Source organism: Eumetopias jubatus, unplaced genomic scaffold, assembly GCF_037043125.1.
Source record: "Eumetopias jubatus isolate StellerSeaLion01/CBP00866 unplaced genomic scaffold, mEumJub1_p1.0 scaffold_6, whole genome shotgun sequence".
In the NCBI taxonomy this organism is placed as follows: domain Eukaryota; kingdom Metazoa; phylum Chordata; class Mammalia; order Carnivora; family Otariidae; genus Eumetopias; species Eumetopias jubatus.
Genome location: NW_028274812.1, coordinates 73,050,705 through 73,075,912, shown reverse-complemented (window position 1 = coordinate 73,075,912; position 25,208 = coordinate 73,050,705).

Here is a 25,208-nt window from a genome sequence, read left to right as displayed (position 1 = left end):
CTGTTAAATAAATAAAAATCTTTTAAAAATAAATAAATAAATAAAATAATGGAATGTAAGAAAATGGCAGGAACAGTTTATGTCTCAGTAAACTAATATAATTATCAAGGCAAGTCACTCTCTGGTAGCAATGTAAAAATACGTTTGCAAACCAGTGGCAAATAAACCAAGCAATAAAGCATGTGCAACAAATTTAGAAAGGGTCAGTCCCAGCACATGGAGAATATTGTTGCTTCTGAAGTGAAATTAGGCATATCCAGAATGTTCATGTTAATAAAGGGTGGGATAGATCAAGTTGTTTCCATATCTTGCAATCAGTTATGAAATGCTGAAATAGCAACAGAGAATTAAAAAACAAAAACACGGGCGCCTGGGTGGCTCAGTCGGTTAGGCGACTGCCTTCGGCTCAGGTCATGATCCCGGAGTCCTGGGATCGAGTCCCACATCGGGCTCCCTGCTCGGCAGGGAGTCTGCTTCTCCCTCTGACCCTCTCCCCTCTCATGCGCTCTCTCTATCTCATTCTCTCTCTCAAATAAATAAATAAAATCTTTAAAAACAAAAACAAAAACACTTCTGTCCATATGACTTCAGAGTGGAAAGTCTATTTCTTACATGGTGTTATTGCTTTAATATCTATGCTCCTCTAAAATTTGTATGTTGAAACCCTAATCTGCATGGTGATGATATTTAGAGATGGAGCCTTTGGGAGGTAATTAGGTCATGAGGGTGGAGTCCTCATGACGGAATCAGTACCTTTATAAAAATAGATCTTGCTTCCTCTCCTCCTTATCATATGAGGATAGAGCAATGAGGCACTGGAAACCAGAAAGAGAACTCTCACCAAAACCTGACCATGCTGACACCTAGATCTTGGACTTTCCATCCTCCAAAACCATAAGAAATAAATGTGTTGTTTAACCCATCCAGTCTATGGTATTCTGTTACAGCAGTCTAAACTGACAAAGACATATGGCATTTTTAAAATATCAAAGTTTTACATGCACCAAAATTAAAAAGTAAGAGCAAGACTAAGAACTGACTGCATGGTGTGGCCACATGCCCCACTTCAGTCCTCAGAGTCTGGCAAGCCATGAATGGGCCACAGCAGGGGCCATGACAACTTAAATCCAGGAGCAGTGCAATGAGCTGGAAACTCTGTGGTCCATCTACTCCTACTCCTTTACAGCTTGATTCTACGGTGATCCATCCCCTCTAACAACTAGCCTTCCAAAACATAAATGAACTATCCTGATTCCAAATTCTACTTCAATGGAGAAGATCTTGCTAAGTATTATCAGAAGATCCAAACACTTTCACCATTCTGTAACATGTAAGGCCGGAGAAAATGGCAAACCGCCTGGCAAGTCTCAAGTTTACAAAGAGTAAAGATTTTCCCACATATTAAGCATTATCGCAGAAAATATGAGATTTCTCAGACATTTTTAAATTATTAATGTTACAAGTAGAGGAAAATCTTGATATGATAATGATCTTTGCTTAAGTATTGACTATGCAAGAAAAAGTAAATGAAATAGAACAAATAAAAACTGTAAGAGTTGAAAAAAGAAAGGAAGGAAAACAAAGAAGCCAAAAATCAATTAATCCATTTAAGCTATAAGTGAGAACTTCTTAAGTTGGAAGCCAAAGTCTGGTACAGAACTCTTGAAAATTCAAAAGAAACAGATGATAAAAAAAAAAAAAGAACAAGCAGGAAAATTAAATTGGGTGGTGGGGGGCTGCTATTCGAAGCAGATAATAATCTGGACCCAATTCTTGGAGGACAATAGAGACAACATGGAGGTATACGAATTTTTGCTCCAGGAAATGGATGGCTTAAAGCTGAGGATGAAAGGATGATCCAGATTAAGGAGTACACTTGTGATGAGCACCAGGTGTTGTATGGAAGTGTTGAATCTCTATATTGTATACCTGAAACTAATATTACACTGTATGGTAACTAACAGGAATTTAAATAAAACCTTTTCTTTAAAAAAAGGATGATCCAGAGGGGTGCCTGGGTGGCTCAGTCGTTAAGCGTCTGCTTTCTGCTCAGGTCATGATCCCAGGGTCCTGGGATCAAGCCCCACATCGGGCTCCCTGCTCCTCAGGAAGCCTGCTTCTCCCTCTCCCACTCCCCCTGCTTGTGTTCCCTCTCTTGCTGTCTCTCTCTCTCTGTGTCAAATAAATAAATAAAATCTTTAAAAAAAAAAAAAAAAAAAGATGATCCAGAGACCCAGACAGCAACTTGACTGGTGGGGTCCTCAGGCTCCAGTCCCACCTACAGAGGCTTGAATACTTCAGCATCTGTGACTATGCTAAGACAAATCTGGTTTTCTTTTTGATAGTCCTAAGAAAAAACAATCTTCAGAAAAATATTCTTCTGAGAACTACCATCATTGAATTTAATAAAATTTTAAAAGTTAAAAAAAATGTCATAATAACAGCAATAAAAATAGTCCCCTATCCTTTCTTTCACTATCCCAAATAAGATTCAGGTTACCACCACCTCAACCAGGATACAGGACAATGTTATCATTTTATAGTCACACCCTCCCCCCATCTTTACCCTCTAACAATCACTGATCTATTCTCCATCACTACAGTTTTGTCTTTTCAAAAATGCCATATTAATGGAATCATCTGGCATGTAACCTTTTAAGACTGCCATCGTTAGCTCAGCATAATGCCTTTCAGATCCCTTCAAATTGTTGCATGTATCAATAATATGTTCATTATTTTTTTAAGTTTATTTATTTATTTATTTATTTATTTTCATCATGGTAAGTGTACCCTTTAATCCCCATCACCTATTTCACCCATGCCTCCACCCACCACCCCTCTGGTAACCATCAATTTGTTCTCTATAATTAAGAGCCTCTTTCCCGGTTTGTCTCTCTCTCTCTCTCTTTTTCTCTTTTTTTCCCTTTGCTCATTTGTTTTGTTTCTTAAATTCCACATATGAGTGAAATCATACAGTGTTTGTCGTTCTCTGACTGACTTCTTTCTCTTAGCATTATACTCTATAGCTCCATCCATATTGTTACAAATGGCAAGATTTTATTCTTTTTTATGGCTGGATAATATTCCATTGTGTGTTTGTGTATATATATACCACATATTCTTTATCCATTCATCTATCAGTGGACAGTTAGGTTATTTTCATAGTTTGGCTATTGTAAATAATGCTACAATAAACATAGGAGTGAATGTATCCCTTTGAATTAGAGATTTTTGTGGGGTTTTTGTTTTTTGTTTGTTTGTTTTTGGTAAATACCTAGTAGTGCAATTCCTGGATCATAGGGTAGTTCTATTTTTAATTTTTGGAGGACCCTCCATACTGTTTTCCACAGTGGCTGCACCAATTTGCATTCCCACCAACAGTGCAAGAGAGTTACTTTTTCTCCACATCTTTGCCAACATTTATTTCTTGTGTTTTTTATTTCAGCCATTCTAAAGCTGTGAGGTGATATCTCACTATAGTTTTGATTTGCATTTCCCTGATGATGAGTGATACTGAGCATTTTTTCATGGGTCTTTGGGTCATCTATAGATCTTCTTTGGAAAAATATCTGTTCATGTTTTCTGCCCATTTTTTAATCAGGTTCTTTGTTTTTGGGGTGTTTAATTTTAAAAGTTCTTTATATATCTTGGATACTAACCCTTTATCAGATATGTCATTTGAAAATATCTTCTGCCATTCAGTAGTTTGCCTTTTAGTTTTTTTGTTTCCTTTGCTGTGCAGAAACTTTATTTTTATGTAGTCCCAATAGTTTTTTGCTTTTATTTCCCTTGCCTTAGGAAACATATCTAGAAAAAAAGTTGCTATGGCGAAGTCAGAGAGATTACTGCCTATCCTCTTTTCAAGGATTTTTATGGTTTCATGTCTCACACTTAAGTCTTTAATCCATTTTGAGTTTATTTTTGTGTGTGTTGAAAGAAAGTGGTCCAGTTTCATTTTTTTACAGGTGGCTGTCCAGTTTTCCCAACACCTTTTGTTGAAGGGACTTTTTCTCATTATATATTCATTCCTCCTCTGTCAAAGATTAATTGACCATATAATTGTGGGTTTATTTCTTGGTTTTCTGTTCTATTCCATTGATCTGTCTGTTTTGATGCCAGTATCACACTGTTTTAATTACTTCTGCTTTGTAATATAATTTGAAATCTGGAATTGTGATACCTCTAGTTTTGTTTTTCTTTTTCAAGATTGCTTTGACTACTTGGGATATTTTGTGGTTCCATACAAATTTTAGGATTGTTTATTCTAGTTCTGTGGAAAATGCTGTTGATATAGGGATTTCATTAAATGTGTGTACTACTTTGGGTAGTACAGACATGTGAACAATATTTGTTCTTCCAACCCATAAGTATGGAATGTCTTTCCATTTCTTTGTATCATCTTGAATTTCTTTCATCAGTGTTTTATAGTGTTCAGAGTACAGGTCTTTCACCTCTTTGGGTAAGTTTATTCCTAGATATTTTATTAGTTTTAGTGCAACTGTAAATGGGATTGTTTTCTTAATTTCACTTTCTGCTGCTTCGTTATTAGTGTATAGGAATGCAACAGATATCTGTACATTGATTTTGTATCCTGTGACTTTACTGAATTCATTTGTCAATTCTAATAGCTTTTTGGTGGGGTCTTTAGGGTTTTCTGTATATAGTATCATATCATCTGCATAATGTGAGAGTTTTACTTCTTCCAACAAATTTAAATGCCTCTTGTTTTTTTATGTTCTGTAATTGCTGTGGCTAGGACTTCCAGTACCATGTTGAAGAAAAGTTGTGACAGTGGACATCCTTGTCTGGTTCCTGACCTTAGCGGAAAAGCTCTGCTTTTCACCATTAAATATGATGTTGGCTGTGGGTTTTTCATATAAGACCTTTATTATGTTGAGGTATATTTCCTCTATACCTACTTTACAGAGGGTTTTTATCATGAATGGATGTTGTACATTGTCAAATGCTTTTTTCTGCATCTATTGAAATGATCATATATGGTTTTTATCCTTTCTCTTACTGTGACATTTCACATTGATTTTTTTTGCAAATATTGAACCACCCTTGCATCCTGGGAATAAACTCCATGGTGTATGATTTTTTTAATGTATTGTTGGATTTGGTTTGCTACTATTTAGTTGGGGATTTTTGCACCTATATTCATGAGAGATACTGGCCTGTAGTTCTGTTTTTTTGTGGTGTCTTTATCTGTCTTTGGTATCAGGGTGATACTGGCCTCATAAAATGAATTTGGAACTTTTTCTTCCTCTTGTATTTTTTGGAATAGTTTGAGAGGAATAGGTGTTAACTCTTCTTTAAATGCTTGGTAGAGGGGTGCCTGGGTAGCTCAATCAGTTGGGCGGCTGCTTTCAGCTCAGGTCATGATCCCTGGGTCCTGGGATTGAGCCCCACATTGTGCTCCTTGTTCAGTGGGGAGCCTGCTTCTCCCCTGCCTGCCTTTCCCCCTGCTTGTGCTTGCTCTCTCCCTCTCTCTCCCTGTCAAATAAATTTTTAAAAATCTTTTAAAAAATAATAAAAATAAAACAAATGCTTGGTAGAGGGTTGCCTGGCTGGTTCAGTCAATATGGCATGTGACTCTTCCTCTTGCAGTTGTGAGTTCAGGCATAGAGCTTACTTAAAAAAAAAAAAAGTTTGGTATAATTTGTCTGTGGCCAGCAATTGTACTACTAGGTATTTATTCAAAAGATAAAAAAATACTGATTCAAAGGGGCACATGCACCCCAATGTTTATAGCAGCAATATCCACAATAGTCAAACTATGGAAAGAACCCAGATGTCCATTAACAGATGAATGGATAAAGATGTGGTACATATATATACAATGCAATATTACTCAGCCAACACAAAGAATGAAATCTTGCCATTTGCAGTGGTGATGGGAACTAGAGGGTATTATGCTAAGCAAAATAAGTCAGTCAGAGAAAGACAAATACCTTATGATTTCATTCATATGTGGAATTTAAGAAACAAAACAGATGAACGTAGAGAAAAGGAAAGAAAAATAAAAATAAGATAAAAACAGAGAGGGGGGCACACCATAAGAGACTCATCCATAGGAAACAAACTGAGGGTTGCTAGAGGGGAGGTGGGTGGGGAATGGGGTAACTGGGTGATGGGCATCAAGGAAGGCATTTGATATAATGAGCACTGGGTGTTATTTGCAACTGATGAATCACTAAATTCTACCCCTGACACTAACAATACAATATATGTTAACTAGTTTGAATTTAAATAAAATCTAAAAAACAAACAAACAAACAAAAAACCAAATGCTTACTTCTGTGACTGAGTCACATCTGCGGTCTAAACGACAAGACGACAGAGAGAGGGTTTTAAAAAGGAAAAAAAAAAGGAAGGGAGAGGTATTTGGCCCCACTCTTGAAACTATTATTCCACCAAATGAAAACCCTCAGAATGTTGGCTCCTGCAGTTTTTCACATTGCTTTGCTGCTGCCATCACTGCCCCTACCACAAGATTTTCTGAGGCCTGGAGTGAAAGTGAATGGAGAAAAAGGAGAAGGGGAAAAAATGGGTGATTCCTTCAATCTCTGAGTTTTAAGAGTTCTGTTTTCTGCTCCTCAAACCAGAACAAAAGGGATTTTCTGGGGGGCGGGGAGGAGGGTGCCTATCTGTTCCTTAATGATTACTTTTGGATTTAGACTGTGCTGAGATCAGGCTGGGGATGACATAGGGAAAAAATATGGTAAACTCGCAACTAGTTTGGTGTTCTTCAAATTCGGATATTCTTGGGCGCCTGGGTGGCTCAGTTGGTTAAGCGACTGCCTTCGGCTCAGGTCATGATCCTGGAGTCCCAGGATCGAGTCCCACATCGGGCTCCCTGCTCGGCAGGGAGTCTGCTTCTCCCTCTGACCCTATCCCCTCTGATGTGCTCTCTCTCTCTCATTCTCTCTCTCTCAAATAAATAAATAAAATCTTTAAAAAAAAAAAAATTCGGATATTCTTTCCTGATGTGCCTGCTACCGCGGGTGGACATGAGGGGCAGCAGAGCCATCCTTTGAAGAGACTAACCAGACAGTTGTTGGCAAGCTGGCATTATTCAACCTGTTCCACCCGCAAAGGGGCAGCAGGTCATCCCAACTGATAACCTTCCTTTTGTAAGTTCGAGGAACACAGCAGAATTCTGGAGGAGATTTTCCCAGAATATATTATACAGAAAGTGAATACAGAAGATTCAGTAGATGAAATGAAATGTATGCTGTGTTGTCTGCCTAGATCCCCCAACTTAAGGACTGAAACATCCATTTCCCCAGCTGCTAGGAGTATTGGGTATCATGGACCTCAGCTGAGTCCCTCCCTAGGAGTTGCCCTGGAAAGGCAAGCCAAAAAAAGCCACTTTGCCCAAGGCCACACAATAATCTTGGAGTCGGCTCACATCCTGTGACTAGTCAAGGTGAAAGTATAAAGCTGGGCAGTCTTAATGCCAGGAAGGCCAACTATGAAGGGCAGCCTCAGCTCAAGAGTTCCCCATGGAACTGCTTGAGTTTGTCATTTAACTCCTTGCTTTGTCCAATCCTACTTCCTTCCCTCCTCAACAAGCATTGATTAGAGGGCACTCTTCTATAGACTTCCTGCACATAAACGGTCTCAGAGTCTGCCTCCTAGGGAACCCACCCTAACATACGAGGTCTAAGCATGATGCTCCCCTCATGACATGGATTGGTTCAAAAACAGGCACATGATGCAAATCAGGTCAATATGATACGAGGGCACTTGTTCTGGAATCTTCTGGGAAAATTCCCAGGCACTAGAGAGAACCACAGGAAAATATCTCTCTCTCTAACCAAAGCTGAACAAAGACTCTTAATGACTCCAATTGCTACTGACAAGCGTATTTTGATCCCAAGAACACCCAGCCTCAGAACAAGTTGATACTGTGATTAGCAGGATGGTAAGATGGAAAGAACCTGGGTCCTTAATGACATCGAGTCACAAGATCAACGCACCCTGAAGGCCAACGCATTTTTAGATTTCTTGGTATATGAACTAGTAAATTTTATTATTTAAAGCAGTCTGAAGTTTTATTTTTTGTTTGTTTCTGCTGCTTCAGCCAAAACATCTAACAGATACAGATATGCATCTTACTAACTCTCTCTCTCCCTTTACTATTTCTGGAGGAGATTTTCATAAACATTGAAAGGAGCTTGAAAAATCCACACCCTAGACAATTGATCGAAAAACCAAACTGTCACTAAGTGCAGGTGACTGATGGTAAGTTTTCTGTTGCCTTCTTTCCTTTCCTTCCTTCCTTTCTGTAAAGAACTGAAAATACATTTTAAATGAAAAAAAAAAAGGAGACCTAGTTGAACAAATGTATTTTACATACAAAAAAATAAATAAATAAAACCACTGTGATATTTGCAACTTAGTTGAGAAAAATTACCTTAAATTCTATTTTTAAGATCAAAGTACAATCTAGGCCATGATCTGAAACTTGGTATATAATTGGAACTTCTGAAAACCCCCTCTATAATAGACAGGTGAAGACAGACACCTGGTAATTACAAAGGGTATTTATATGCCTGTGGAAGAAGAGGCAAGAGATTTTTGCAAAATTATTTCAGAAGGAAAATGCCTATTAAAAAGATAGTGATTCAGCTTGCAGTTTAAAAGACAAACAATCCATTATGACAACCCAAGAAAAAATTACTTACCCCCACATACACAGTGTCTTGACTCAAACTCTGAAGGTCAAAAAACTATGGTTTTGGCAGACTAGAAAGAAGAAGGAAAGCACTCTGCCCTTTCATAGAGAATGCCATATTTGCCATGTCTCAAGTTTCAAGGTTATGGCAGCAGAACACTGTGCTCTGATTTTTAACTACTTTGAGAGTCTCCTGTGCCTACTGAATTAATCATGTTCTCTTCTTCCCCGGTACTTGCCATTTCAAAACCATATCATCAGGCATCTAAATACAAAATCTAACGACGCCATCATTATGGCTAACAGAAAAGCATAGGACTAGATTTAGGAGACAGGTTTTAATCCCAGATCTGCCCGCAGCAAGCTGGGTGGCTTTGGGCAAATCACTTTGTCTCTCTGGGCCTCCATTTCCTCATCTGCAAAATGACCCCCTCTGTCTCCATGACTGCAGACCCCTGGAGAAAAGAGAGGCGCTGTAGAAATGCTGGAGTGGCTTGTGGTAGTGATAACGTGTTTTTCTGCCACTTCACTCACCTGCCATTTCACAACTCCAAGTCTTAGCCCAATTGACAGCCGACAGGATGTCAGTCTGTTATGGGCAATCTAGAGGGGGAGAAGATTTCTTCACAGATACCCAAGACAGAAACAACAAATCCTCTTCTTCCAAGTCTGCATTTAACCTCCACTTTATTTTGGGACCTTGAGGATGAGCCTACATCATCAACGCAAAGACACAATGAATCAACCCTGTTCCTTTACTGTGTTACACTTTAGAACTGATACCGGAGATCGTGGTGTATCAAGTATGACTGATTTTGTTGCAAACATAAGTTAAGGTGGTGGTGAGTAGGGAGTGAATGAACCTGGAAGACTTCAGATGCATATTAATGAGGTTGGGCCTTTAAATGTGTACAAAGATTTACTCTTAGTTCTCTAAGGGCTTACCCCAAACATCTAGCAAGATCCTCAAGCTACAACATCAAAGCGAACCCCATGACTCATAAGACCAGAACTAGAAAGACTGGCTCAGAAATACAAACCAACAAATAGTGACAGGAACCCATGGAAGGCTTTGCAGGACATATGGCCTAGACACTGGAAAGATTCAATAAGAAAGAGGGAGAAGGGGCTTTCCACAGTTTGGCTATTGTGGACATTGCTGATATAAACATTGGGGTAAACGTACCCCTTTGGATCCCTACATTTGTATCTTTGGGGTAAATACCCAGTAGTGAAATTGCTGGATTGTATGGTAGCTCTATTTTCAACTTTTTGAGGAACCTCCATACTTTTTTCCAGAGTGGTTACACCAGCTTGCATTCCCACCAACAGTGTAGGAGGGTTCCCCTTTCTCCTCATTGACAAATGAATGGATAAAGAAGATGTGGTATATATCCACAATGGAATATTATGCAGCCATCAAAAGGAATGAGATCTTGCCATTTGCAACGACATGGATGGAACTGGAGGGTGTTATGCTGAGTGAAATAAGTCAATCAGAGAAAGACATGTATCATATGACCTCATTGATATGAGGAATTCTTAATCTCAGGAAATAAACTGAGGGTTGCTGGAGTGGTGGGGGGGTGGGAGGGATGGGGTGGCTGGGTGATAGACATTGGGGAGGGTATGTGCTATGGTGAGCGCTGTGAATTGTGCAAGACTGTTGAATCACAGATCTGTACCTCTGAAACAAATAATGCAATATATGTTAAGAAGAAAAAGAAGAAGAAGATAGCAGGAGGGGAAGAATGAAGGGGAGTAAATTGGAGGGGGAGACAAACCATGAGAGACAATGGACTCTGAAAAACAAACTGAGAGTTCTAGAGGGGAGGGGGTGGGGGGATGGGTTAGCCTGGTGATGGGTATTAAAGAGGGCACATTCTGCGTGGAGCACTGGGTGTTATGCACAAAGAATGAATCATGGAACACTACATCAAAAACTAATGACGCAATGTATGGTGATTAACATAACAATAAAAAAATTTAAAGAAAAAAAAAAAGAAAGAGGGAGAAGGGGAGGCTGCTCCCTACTGAAGTCTACTAAAGAATGCAATGCATTAACCTTAACTCTAATGATATTCTGGAAACAATTTAGAAAACTTGATTTGGCTCTGTGTTGGATATTATTGAATTAAAGTTTCTTTAGCTATGGAATATTGAATAGAAAAGTGATAAGTGTCTTTGTTTATGGGACATGCGTTATTTAGAATCATATAAGAGTAAAGTGCTTGTGTGTGTACTACTTTCAGATGGCTTACAAAAGGAAAGCGTGTGTGTGTGTGTGTGTGTATGGCAAGATGCCAATAGCCAGTGAATCCAGGAAGGCAATATATGGGTGTTTATTATTCTTTCAATTTTCCTGGGATTTGGTTTTTTTGAAAAATTTAAGTTATGAAACCCAACCAGATTTGGTCAGAGAGCATGTGGGATTCAAGGTGACCTCACGACTGCAGCCCCCCCACCACAGGATGTTTCCTACCCAATAGCTACTTTGCTTCCTGGGCTCCTGGGAAAAAATCATTACTAACACTTATCATGACCAGCCATATAATTTACAATTGCTAAGAAAAGGTGCAGGGGGAAATACTATAATCCCCATTTTGCAGAGGAGAAAACTGAAGCACACTGAAGTTAATTCGAATGATGTTAACTTTCATTCAAGAAGTCGCTGAATTCCTAAGTCACTGAAATTGCTAACTTGCAAGAAGTTACTGCAGGAGCCACACTAATGTTCTGCCTGGAGTCTCTGTGACCAGTTCTTTGTGCCCCTCTCCCAGCCTCTGCTTCCTTCACTGCCACTGGCTCTCCCCTGCAACCATCTTCAGAGGACTAACCTTGGGCTACAGGAGCCACTGCACTTGGACTCCAAACTCCAAAGAGCTGGCAGAGCTAGAGGTTTATGTCTCTCCAGAGTGAGGCCCATAGCAACAGCTGCCTCATCAGTTTCAGGATGCTAGGAATTCGTTGCATTTCAGTTTTATCCCAGAAAATAAATCCTCCCTTCGTTGTTATCATTGTACTTATGAAACTTAACTGCTTATTCACAAAATCAAACCACTTCCCTCCCGAACATCCTGATACCCCACACACAGGCTTATCATTTCATCCCACGTTCCCTTGGTTGCCACGGATGAGCAGTGCTCCAGGATAAAATTCCAAAATTGCAGGCTTAGGCTACATGCAATTGTTTCCTGCAACCATATTGTCTAAACCCAAGACAGGCAGAGGCCTTAAGATAGCACCTGCTTGGCTCATATGATCTCACTGATATGAGGAATTCTTAATCTCAGGAAACAAACTGAGGGTTGCTGGGGTGGTGGGGGTGGGAGGGATGGGGTGGCTGGGTGATGGACATGGGGGAGGGTATGTGCTATGGTGAGCACTGTGAATTGTTTAAGACTGTTGAATCACAGACCTGTACCGCTGAAACAAATAATACATTATATGTTTAAAAAAAGAAGAAGAAGAAGAAGATAGTAGGAAGGGAAAAATGAAGGGCGGGGGAAATCAGAGGGGGAGATGAACCATGAGAGACTATGGACTCTGAGAAACAAACTGAGGGTTCTAGAGGGGAGGGAGGTGGGAGATGGGTTAGCCTGTGATGGGTATTAAAGAGGGCACGTATTGAACGGAGCACTGGGTGTTATACGCAAACAATGAATCATGGAACGCTACATCAAAAACTAATGATGCAATGTATGCTGATTAACATAACATAATAAAATTTAAAAAATGTAAAAAAATAAAACAAAATAAAATGGTGAAGGTAGACATTCAAACTGAAAAAAAAAAGATAGCACTTGCTTACTTCTTTATCTCTCATCAATCTCCTGTAATGTACTAGGTATGCACTTTGTGGGAGAATTTGCAATGTTTCCTATTTCTTAAACACCATTTGCTTGGCAGGGACTTGGGAGGTCATTCAAGTCTGCTTCTAGTGACAGAAAGCCCACACTTCGGCAAGTGTCCATATTGTCACCAAGTTATCACTGAGTTCGTCCTCATGGGAAAAGTGTGTGATCATTAGTGCCTGGACTTTGTGGAATCTATTCTCACTCTTCAGGGATTCCTTGGGCTTCCTTCACAACTCTTAGCTGAATTCTAGAATGAAGATTGGCTGACTAGCCATGTAGCCTCTAGGTTAAGGTTGTTATTTTCAGAAAGTGATAACCAAAACATGTAAGAAGCACAGTGGATGCAGGCAGCGTGCACTGAAAGAGGACCCCAGAGGATTCTTCCCCCAGCTGTGCCAGGTCTGAGCCCTCTAGGAGCTGGACTGTGGGGAGGTCTGGGGGACTCCTTGGTAACACAGGAGTGCTCAGCTGGGGTTTGTGGCAACAGGTATTTGCCATCAAGTACAGAAGCATTTCCATATTTGGCCATTAACACAGCTGCACCCCTGTGCAGTGCTTGACCAACAGTGTTAATGGCAGGAGCAGTATGAAAAAATTATTTTGAAACCATGTAAAAAAGAGAAGGTGACAATGAATGAATGAATGAAGAATGAATGAACAAATGAATGCAAAAAAGAGCATAATAGACAGACACATACACACAAAATCAGAAAAACAACTGAAGCCCCACATCCATGGCAACAAGAATTTGTGGTCAACCTCTCTCTGCACTCAGCTTAAAAACCTCAGTCCCCCTCATGTTATGTTTTTAGGACTTTTGATGAAAAGGCTGTTTGGTGCTTTCTGCTGCTGAGGTTCCTGACCAGTCAGCCAGGCAATGACCTCAGGACAATGTGAAACATTATTCAGCAAGCAGGGAAGAAGCTGGTCAAAACAGGGAGGAGAGCACTAAAGACAAACAATATTATTCAGGAGAACACAAAACGGGAAAAAGCCACACTGAACAAGATAAGTAAGGAGAAACACAGAGGCCTATGGGAACAGCTCCTTCCCTTCTAGGCTATCTAGAAAATTTGGGCCCTAAGATCATCCTAGGTCAGCAGAGCCCAGGCTGACCAACACTAAACTTTACCCCTTAGGCAACACTTGCCATGAACAAAGCAGCACTGAGGCACAAGAAGAAAGGACATTGACTTTGAGAGACAAATTTGATTATGTTTCCCAATTAAAATTGTTAAAGAGTTTTACTTTGTTCCTCACTTATGGGCAATTTAAAACCCTTACACAGTAAGAGATACGGTAAACTAAACACAGAATGATGGATCTGGTCTCAAGGTAGAAAATTGCTGCATATTCCAGGTAGGGATTTCCAAGCATCCGGTCAACACAGAATGCACACTCACACAAGTAGAGCCCAGAAAGTGCATGTGAGTAAGAAAGTTAACCCTTTTCTTTTGAGACTCTCCATCACACCATGCATTCACACTGATCTAAGATTTCTCTCTAACAGAACTTGTCACCAAGAAGGATTTCCCTGATTTAATTATGATGCTGGTGTGATTAAAAACAAAAAAAATGAAATGGCTGTTATAAGAGATTTGTGTTTTCCTGCTAACCTCAGGGATAGGATAATACCAAATGCACATATCAAACTGGAAGTTAGGGTTTTCATATCAATAGAGATGAACCTAAACAAATTCAACTGCACCAGTAGTTGCATGTGTCAGGAAGCAGAGAGCCCGGAAAGGACAAGCATGGGGAAAAGGGGTATGAACCTATGACAAAAAGTGGAAGTGCTTGGCCCCTTCCTTTCAGGAATTGAAGTGAGGTTTATACATTAGGAAGCAAATCAATTATTAAAGAGGAAGCCATAGAGGCTAGGGTCAGAAGAAGAAAGGTCCAGGGGAAGAAAGGCTTTCAAACTTGACTCCAACCGCTAAGGAAACAGAGGCTGTGCCAAGACTTGGACAAAAAGGTGGCTGATCACTGACTTTGGGCAAAATGCTTCATGGCCCCTGCTGATAAAGAGATAATTGCACTGGAGCCTCCCCAGAATATTTACCCTTGTTTCTGGAGAGCACAATTGCCCCGATTTGACAGTAGGTCCAAGTCCTATTAGGAAGATACTGAGCTAATATATAGTCATTCCTAATATTTTAATTTAATATAACCAAGTACTCACAACTTCAGTACATTTTGTTTAGATAAGAGAGAATAGTAGGGGCAATTACACAACTAACTTGGACTTTAGAAAGGATGGTACCTAGAAGGAACAATATAAGAAGTTCAAGTGAATTAATTTATGCTTGGAATTTAAGTTAGATACTCAATTTGCCATGAAAATTACTCATACTTAGAGATAGCATTTTCATAAATATGTCTTTTATAAGATAGTATGTTGAAAAAAGTTCTAAACATAATCAAAATCTCTTCCAGAAATCAAGTACTTCACTTTGGACTAGAAAGAACTTTAAAAAAGTATAGGTCCAGCATAACTAGTCCAGGGCTCAGCAACATTTGTTTTTCTTTGAGAAACATCAATAAGACTGTCTTAGCTGGTGATTCCTGATTATTCTCCAAGTCCCACCTGCCCTGGAAAAGTCTTTGACCCTGACCATCCAATACAAAGGTGATCTCTCCCTGTTCTACAGTTATTCTACGGTACTTATATTTATAGCATAGCATGAGCTGTGGGAGGTCATCCTTATGTGTGTATATGCTTGTTTCTCTAGCTAAGGCTTAAGTTCCTCAGGGACAAATGTATGTTGTGTTCATCTTGGTATTCTCCAGGGTACCCAGCATCTTGCCTGGTGCATGGTACATGTAGACGTCTACAGGATAGTTGATTGATTAATGCTACTGCAGCTCCCAGACATAAGCCAAGGATGGAGATAAGTAGAAGACAGGAGAGGGAAAGAGGAAAGAGAAGGAGAGAGAGGAGGGAAGCTGTAAGTGGCAGGACCTGGTGTCGTATCTGGTACACTATTTCAGGGGTCCATTTAGTGACACTTTCCCTGATGCTGAGCGATGTTGAGCACTTTTTCATTTGTTTGTTGGCCATTTGGATGTCTTCTTTGGAAAAATGTCTGTTCATGCCTTCTGCCCATTTCTTGATTGATTATTTGTTCTTTTGGTGTTGAGTTTGATAAGTTCATTATAGATTTTGGATACTAGCCCTTTATCTGATATGTCATTTGCAAATAACTTCTCCCATTCGGTCCGTTGTCTTTTGGTTTGTTGACTGTTTCCTTTGCTGTGCAAAAGCTTTTTATTTTGATGAAGTCCCAATAGTTCATTTTTGCCCTTGCTTCCTTTGCCTTTGGCGATGTTTCTAGGAAGAAGTTGCTGTGGCTGAGGTTGAAGAGGTTGCTCCCTGTGTTCTCCTCTAGGATTTTGATGGACTCCTGTCTCACATTAGGTCTTTCATCCATTTTGAGTCTATTATTGTGTGTGGTGTAAGGAAATGGTCCAGTTTCATTCTTCCGCATGTGGCTGTCCAATTTTCCCAACAACATTTGTTGAAACACTGTCTTTTTTCCATTGGATATTCTTTCCTGCTTTGTCGAAGATTAGTTAACCATAGAGTTGAGAGTCCATTTCTGGGCTCTCGATTCTGTTCCATAGATCTATGTGTCTGTTTTTGTGCCAGTACCACACTGTCTTAATGATTACAGCTTTGTAATAGAGCTTGAAGTCCGACATTGTGATGCCACCAGCTTTGCTTTTCTTTTTCAACATTCCTCTGGCTATTTGGGGTCTTTTCTGGTTCCATGAAAAGCCATAATTCTTAATATGTCTACTACTATTGGCTTTACTTGTGCCTAGTCCTGACCCTATTAGCTCCTCATTGGCTACCAGGTTGCTGTTCCTTCCTTGCCCTCTACTTCCTAAGGTTTTCTGGGTTAGCTAGGCTGCAAGGAAGAAAGAATATCCTGCTCATTTCTTTCAGTTGTTACTCAGCACGAGGTCTGGCACCGCTGCCTGGTGGCCTGAGCTCAGGCCTGGGCTTCAAGAAAAACATACCAAAAAAATTCTTATTACATTTGATTTTGCAGTCCTGTAGGGGTATGAACATGTCCTGCAAGTGTGTACAGCTAAAATCCTTGGATCCTCATCAGTTTCCAAGCAGTAAGAGGGAGGATGAGGAAGGTGAGGGTAACAGAAGAAAGGATGACATCACAATGTGGTCAGGAGCCAGCCCCAGGTGTAATTATATCCTTGGAAAATTGGTGGTAATTTACACTGTATTCAGTGCCTTATAAAACTTACTTTTTGTTAGATTTTAAGAAGGGATTCAATTCATTTAAATAGGGCAACATCAATAAATAACATGATTGGGAGGACGTTTATAAACTAAATGTTATGATTTAAAGTATGAAATTCCCTAGAATTTTAATGTACACATATATGACCAGTGGATCTTGTTAAAATGTAGATTCTGATCCAGTGAGTCTGGGATGGGGTCTGAGATTCTGCATTTCTGACAAGCTCCCTGGGTAGGTTGGTGCTGCTAGTCTTGGGAATACTTTTAAGCAAGACACTAGACTACAATGTTTAGAAAAAGTGTGGACGTGAGGTGCCTGGGTGGCTCAGTAGGTTAAATGTCTGCCTTCAGCTCAGGTCATGACCCTAGGGTCCTGGGATCGAGCCCAGAATTGGGCTCCCTACTCAGCAGAGAGCCTGCTTTTCCCTCTTCCTCTGTCCCTACTCCCCCCTCCGCCCCCCCCCCCGCCATGCTCTCACTCTTGCTCTCGCTCTTGCGCGCTCTCTCTCTCAAATAAATAAACAAAATCATTAAAAAAAAAAAGAAAAAGAGGAAGGGCAGACTTGAAAGAATGTGGCCTGCTTTCAAAAGCATTTAGCACTAATTTAATGACAAGAAGGAACATTGTACAGCAAAGAGTTTAAATCATTTGCCCCTGAAATAGTTAACAAAAATCAGTCCTATATTAGACACAGATAAAAAGTTCAATAAATTCCAAAAGGGGAAACAGTACAGATAGCATTCTCTAATATCGATGTGACAAAATTGAACATTCAGAGCACTAACACACAAAATTAAGAATGAAAAAGTGAAAATAGCTACCAAGAGTGAGGTAATTTAAAGTCCTTGTTAATAACTTTGAAAATCCAGGAGGAATCCATGACTTTTGAGAAAGATACAAATTACCAAAAAGAACTCAAGAAAAGACAGAGAATCTAAAGAAACTTATGACATTTTTAAATTTTATTTTATTATGTTACTTTAGTCACCATACAATACTTCATTAGTTTTTGATGTAGTGATCCATGATTCATTGTTTTTGTATAACACCCAGTGCTCCAGGCAGTATGTGCCCTCCTTAATACCCACCACGGGGCCAACCCATCCCCCCACCCATCTCTCCTCCAAAACCCTCAGTCTGTTTCTCGGAGCCCATAGTCTCTCATGGTTCATCTCCCCCTCCGATTTCTCCCCTTCATTTTTCCCTTCCTTCTCCTGATGTCCTACATGCTTTTCCTTATGTTCCACAAATAAGTGAAACCATACCATAATTGTGTTTCTCTGCTTGACTTATTTCACTTAGCATAATCTCCTCCAGTCCCATCCATGTTGATGTAAAAGTTGGGTATTCATCCTTTCTGATAGCTGAGAAATATTCCATTGTATATATGGACCACATCTTCTTTATCCATTCATCTGTTGAAGAGCATCTCAGCTCTTTCCACAGTTTGGCTATTGTGGACATTGCTTCTATGAACATTGGGGTGCATATGGCCCTTCTTTTCACTAGATCTGTGTCTTTGGGGTAAATATCCAGGAGTGCAATTGCTGGGTGAAAGGGCAGCTCTATTTTTAATTTTTTGAGGAACCTCCACACTGTTTTCCAAAGTGGCTGTACCAACTTGCATTCCCACCAACAGTGTAAGAGGGTTCCCCTTTCTCCACAACCTCTCCAACATTTGTTGTTTCTTGCCTTGTCAATTTTTGCCATTCTAACTGGTGTAAGGTGGTATCTCAATGTGGTTTTGATTTGAATTTCCCTAATGGCTAACGATGATGAACATTTTTTCATGTGTCTGTTGGCCATTTTTATGTCTTCTTTGGAGAAGTGTCTGTTCATGTCTTCTGCCCATTTTTTGACTTGCTTGTTTTTTGGGTGTTGAGTTTGAGAAGTTCTTTATAGATCTTGGAAATCAGCACTTTGTAGTGTCATTTGCAAATATCTTCTCCCACTCTGTGGGTTGCCTCTTTGTTTTGTTAACTGTTTCCTTTGCTGTGCAGAAGCTTTTTATCTTGACGAAGTCCCAAAAGTTCATTTTTGCTTTTGTTTCACTAGCCTTTGGAGATGTATCTTGAAAGAACTTGCTGTGGCCGATGTCAAAGAGGTTACTGCCTATGTTCTCCTCTAGGATTTTGATGGATTCCTGTCTCACATTGAGGTCTTTCATCCATTTTGAGTTTATCTTTGTATGATGTCAGAGAATGGTTGAGTTTCATTCTACTGTATATAGCTGTCCAATTTTCCCAGCACCATTTATTGAAGAGACTGTCTTTTTTCCATTGCATAGTTTTTCCTGCTTTGTCGAAGATTATTTGACCATAGAGTTGAGGGTCCGTAGCTGGGCTCTCTCTTCTGCTCCATTGGTCTATATGTCTGTTTTTGTGCCAGTACCATGCTGTCTTGGTGATCACTGCTTCGTAATATAGCTTGAAACTGGGCAACGTGATGCCCCCAGTTTTCTTTTTCTTTTTCAACATTTCCTTGGTGATTTGGGGTCTTTTCTGATTCCATACAAAAACTTTTGATATTTTTTAAATTGCCTAAGCCTAAACATCCCCCAAAATGTGAAGACTAGAGAGTTTTACAAACAAAGTCATGCCAATCTTCAAGGAATAAATATTTATGTGTTTGTTAAATTTGCCAGATAAAATATAGAAAGCTTTCCAATTATTTGTACAAAGCTGTGTAACACCAATTCCAAAATTTAACAGAAAAATAACAGAAAACTCTATCCCAATTTCACTTATAAATATTTATAGAAAAATCATAAATAAAATACTACAAAATAAAATCAAACAATATTTTAAAAGACCACATTTGTAAAATCCAACATCAACTGTGGATTTTTTAATTGGAAAAGAATCAAAGGATACTTTCTTAACATGATCGAATACATTGTTCAAATAAAAAGCTAACATCAGTGCCGGAGACTAAAATTCTAGGAGGATTTACATTGAAGCAATGATGCCTGTTATCACTGTTATTACATAACATTCTTCAAGATATATTAACTAATTTAATTAAACAAAATGATTACTAATATTATTAAAAATGATTATTAATACTGGAAAGGAGGACATAAAATTTCATTAGTTTCACAGTACGGAGGTGCCTCAAAAAGCTAAAAATAGAACTATCCTACCACCCAGCAATTGCACTATAGGTATTCACCCAAAGAATACAAAAATACTAATTCAAAGGGATACATGGAACCCCAATGTTTATAGCAGCATTATCTACAGTAACCAAATTATGGAAAGAGCCCAAATGTCCATCGATTGATGTACGGATAAAGAAGGGGTGAGACAGAGAGATATATGGAATATTACTTATCCATAAAAGAGAATGAAATCTGCGACATGGATGCAGCTAGAGAATATTATTCTAAGCAAAATAAGTCAGGCAGAGAAAGACAAATGCCATATGATTTCACTCATGTGTAGAATTTAAGAAACAAAACAAATCATAGGGGAAAAAAAGAGAAGCAAACCAAGAAACAGACTCTTAACTATAGAGGACAAACTGATGGTTACCAGAGGGGAGGTGGGTGGGGGGATGGGTGAAATAGGGGGTGGGGATTAAGGAAGGCACCTCTCATGATAAGCTCCAGGTGTTGTATGGAAGTATTGAATCACTATATTGTATACTTGAAACTAGTATTACACTGCATGTTAACTAACTGGAATTTAAATAAAAACCAAAAAAAAAAAAAAAAGACATCATCCAAAGCAAAAAAAAAGTCTTTTGACCATAATCTAACTGAAATTTTCCAGCAGGCCCATGGAACATTTCAAGAAAAAAAAAAATTCTGTTGTGAGGAAATTAAACTCATTAGGCTTATTTGGTATATTAAATTACACAGGAAGCATTGTCAAATAAGTGATAGGAAACCCTTTTAGATTATATTTATGTAGATATGTTATTAATATAAGCATCTTAAAATTCTATAAAGCTCCTAAAAATCTGGAAAAAATATTTCTTTAGTTTCAGATAATAAAATTTTATGTAATAGAAAACCAAGGGAATCAACTGGGGGAAAAAAACCCATTAGGAATACTAAGATAAACCATTAAGATTATCAGTGCAAAATTAAGATACAAAGATCAACGGCTTGAACAACAACCAAAAAAATATAATGGAAAAAAATTCCATTCCCAATAGTAACAATAGCAATGAAAATAATACTTGGGAAAATAAAAGTTAACAGCACTCATGTTTTTTAAACTATAAAAATCTACTAAGAAAAATCTTGAGTGAATGGAACACCACAGCTTTCTCTTAGATAAAAAATACAAGTTTTCCCTAATGAATGTATAAATCCAATATGTTACCAGTTGCGCCAGATAGAGATTAATTACCTCTCAGTTCCAAATTCTTTATTCATTGGCTGTTCTACAAAAATAGATCAGGGCCCTTTAAGTTTCTATTTCCTTTGCAAGCCATCACAATATTAAGGCTAACCAGTAGAGGGTACTTTGTCAAAGAGATACTATATGAGGAAAAGAGTTTTTGCCTCCTGGTTCCTATGTGCTTACTCTCCAGACTCCTGCAGTGTATAGAGCTTCTCCAAAACCTGGCTCTTTCGATGTACAGCAACCAGAAGATTCCCCAGTACCACTGTCCTCAGGAGATTTTGTTCACCTTCCAATGAACAGCTTGCCCTAGCAACTTGTAAGCATATTTCCAGCAAGTCCCACCAGCTCAATATCAAAGCAACCTCTCTGCAATCCAGTAAGCCAGTCTCTTACCAATGTCTGGATCTCAGCCTGGCCATCTACAACAGAATGTTGACTTTATAGAATTAGTTCAGGAAAGTCTTTATAGAATTAGTTTGGGAAACAAACAGCAACAACAATCACCACCACAACCACAAACAGCAACAACAAGTAACCCTGATTGGTGAGAGTGATGGTCTGATTTTCAGAGTTGCCACATTATATTATTTTAAATATCCAATATTTGTTTAAAAGATTACAAGCCATACAAAGAAATAGGAAAGGATGGTCCATACCAAGAAGATAAAAAACAGCTAGTGGAAGTTGTCCCTGATGGGACTCAAATGTTGGGACTTATTAGACAAAGACTTCAAATCAGCTACTAGAAATACATTTACAGAACTAAAGGAAATCATGTCTAAACAACTAAAGGAACATATGAGAACAACATCTCATCAGAATAATAATACCAATAAAGAGCAATTATTTAAAATAAATAAATAAAAGAACCAAATAGAAATTCTGGAGTTGAAAAGCACAAAACCTGAAATGAAAAATCAGTAGAGGGGATCAACAACAAATTTGAGTTGGTTGAACAAAGTATCAGCAAACTTGAAGATAGGTTATAGATATTATCCATACTGAGGAAAAGAAAGAAAACACAATGAAGAAATATGAGCAGTGTCTTAGAGACCTGTGAGACACAATTAAGTGTAACAACATTCACATGACGGGAGCCCCAGAGAATAGGGGACAGAAAGACTATTTGAAGAAATAAAGGACAATAACTTCCCAAATGTGATGAAAACCAAAAATCTACACATCCAAGAAGCTCAAGGAAGTCCAAGTAGATCCACATTTGATACATCATAGTCAAACACTAAAAGACAAAAACAAAGACAGAGTCAAAAAAAACCCAAAAAAACAAAAAAAGAGTCTTTAAAGCAGCAAGAGGAGTGATGGTGCAGCTACTCTGGAAAACAGTATGGAGGTTCCTCGAGAAGTTGAAAATAGAGCTACCCTATGACCCAGGAATTGCACTACTGGGTATTTACCCCAAAGATACAAAAGTAGTGATCCAAAGGGGCACCTGCACCCTAATGTTTATAGCAGCAATGTCCACAACAGCCAAACTATGGAAAGAGCCGAGATGTCCATCGACAGATGAATGGATAAAGAAGATGTGGTGTATATATACACAACAGAATATTATGCAGCCATCAAAAAAATGAAATCTTGCCATTTGCAATGACGGGGATGGAACTAGAGGGTATTATACTAAGTGAAGTAAGTCAGTCAGAGAGAGACAATTATATGATCTCATTCATATGTGGAATTTAAGAAACAAAATAGAGAAGCATAGGGGAAGGGGGAAAAATAAAATGACAAAATCAGAGAGGCAGACAAACCATTAAAGACTCTCAATCATAGGAAACAAACTGAGGGTTGCTCAAGAGGAGAGGGGTGGGGGGATGGGGTAACTGGGTGATGGACATTAAGAAGGGCACGTGATGTAATGAGCACTGGGTGTTATACAAGACTGATGAATCACTGACCTGTACTTCTGAAACATGTAATATATTATATGCTTATTAATTGAATTTAAATTAAAAAAAAAAAAAGAATTGTCCCTCCAGCTCCAGTTATTACCTCCCACTTCCTCGTCAGCCATTATAGGGGTGAGATATAGACTGCCCAGCTCTCCCTCTGCCCTCAAGGAAGTCCTTGTTCCCAGGCTTGCCTCACCAACCACCATGTCACTATATGGCAATCTCTCAGGAACCTGTTTTGTAAGCTTTGGAGAGCGGATTATTTCATCTTTTCTTCTTACATAAAATGAGAAGTTAAACCACAGGAGAACCAAGAGTCTTGCCCAAGGTTTCAGATAGTGTGCTTTTTCCAATCCATGCTGCCTTTCATTCAAAATAGATAAAAATGTATACAATTTTGAGTCACCAAGGCTAGATAGCCAGACAGACCTGGCTAAGCTGAACTAGACAAAGTGTTTCATCTCTCTGTGACTTATTATCCTCAACTTAAAAAGGCTACCATGAGAATTCAATAAAATTCAGTAACGATAAATTGTCTACCACAGGGCCTGATTGTTTAGAGAAGACCCTCCTTAAACGCTTACCTCTCCTCATTTTCCCTAGTTTAAAAAAAAGTACGTATTTTTTAAAGTTTTTATTTAAACTCCAGTTAGCTAACATACAGTGTAATATTAGTTTCAGGTGTATAATATAGTGATTCAACACTTCCATACAACACCTGGTGCTCATCACAACAGGTGCTCTTAATCCCCATCACCTATTTCACCCATCCCCCCACCCACCTACCCTCTGGTAACCCTCAGTTTGTTCTCTATAGTTAAGAGTCTGTTTCTTGATTTGCCCCTCTCTCTTTTGTTTTGTTTGTCCTTTGCTCATTTGTTTTGTTTCTTAAATTCCACATGAGTGAAATCATATGGTATTTGTCTTTCTCTGCCTGACATATTTTGCTTAGCATAATACTCTCTACCTCCGTCCACATCGTTGCAAATGGGAAAATGTCATTTTTTATGACTGAGTAATATTCCATTGCATATATACAGCACCACTTCTTTATCCATTCATCAGTCAATGGACACGTAGTCTGTTTCCCTAGTTTAGCTATTGTAGATAATGCTGCTACATCGGGGTTGCATGTATCCCTTTGAATTAGTATTTCTGTATTCTTTGTGTAAATACCTAGTATGCATTTGCTGAACCATAGGATAGTTCTATTTTTAACTTTTTGAGGAACCTCCATACTGTTTTCCTGAGTGGCAAGACTTCAACAAGACAAAACACTTCTGCAAAGCAAAGGAAACAATCAACAAAACTAAGAGACAACCTACAAAATGGGAGAAGATATTTGCAAATAACATATCTGATAAAGGGTTAGTGTCCAAAATATATAAAGAAGTTTATGTATTATTTGTATTTTTTTCTTTAAAACTTATATAGCTGTGTTTTAAGGAAAATCTATGTAGCTATGTTTTAAAACATATGTGGCTATGTTTTAAAGAAAAAAATACAAATAATGCACGTTATTTTCCCACAAATGGTTACTCTTTTCCAAATTTCTGGGTTTCTGATAGAAAAAAAAGTCATGACACAGTAAAAGGCAGTTCTGCTTAGAAATAATAATTAACACAATGATATGAGAAGAAACTTGAGAGACATTGTAAAGATAAGTTTCAGTCTGACAAAATCCCCAGAAAACTCATCCTTGTGTAAAGCAAGGGAGTGACCCAAAGGTATAAATAAAAATGGAAAAAAAAAAAGTGAACACTGGTATAGAAATCCAAAGGTAGAGGAGAGAGTGCTGATCCAGGATGGTGGCCTGGCCCATCCTTGGAGCCCTGGATTCCTACTGCTCATCTCCAGAACAAGTAGAATCCTCATTTTTCTATAATGATGGCCTTGGGACAGCCTACTCCGCAAACTTCTTTTAAATAATTATTGAGTCTCTGACAAAGAGTTTTAACTTTGCTAGGCTGCATGGCCCACAAGTGTTCTTAAGATAGCAAAGCACACTGTGGTTCTCTGGGCTCCACATCTCTTATGCAATGTCCGCAGCACAATGATACAAGGTTTCTGGAATCTCTGTTTCTACTGAGGCCAAAACTAGAAATCATTCTTTGTCAAATACATGATGTTTGAGAAAC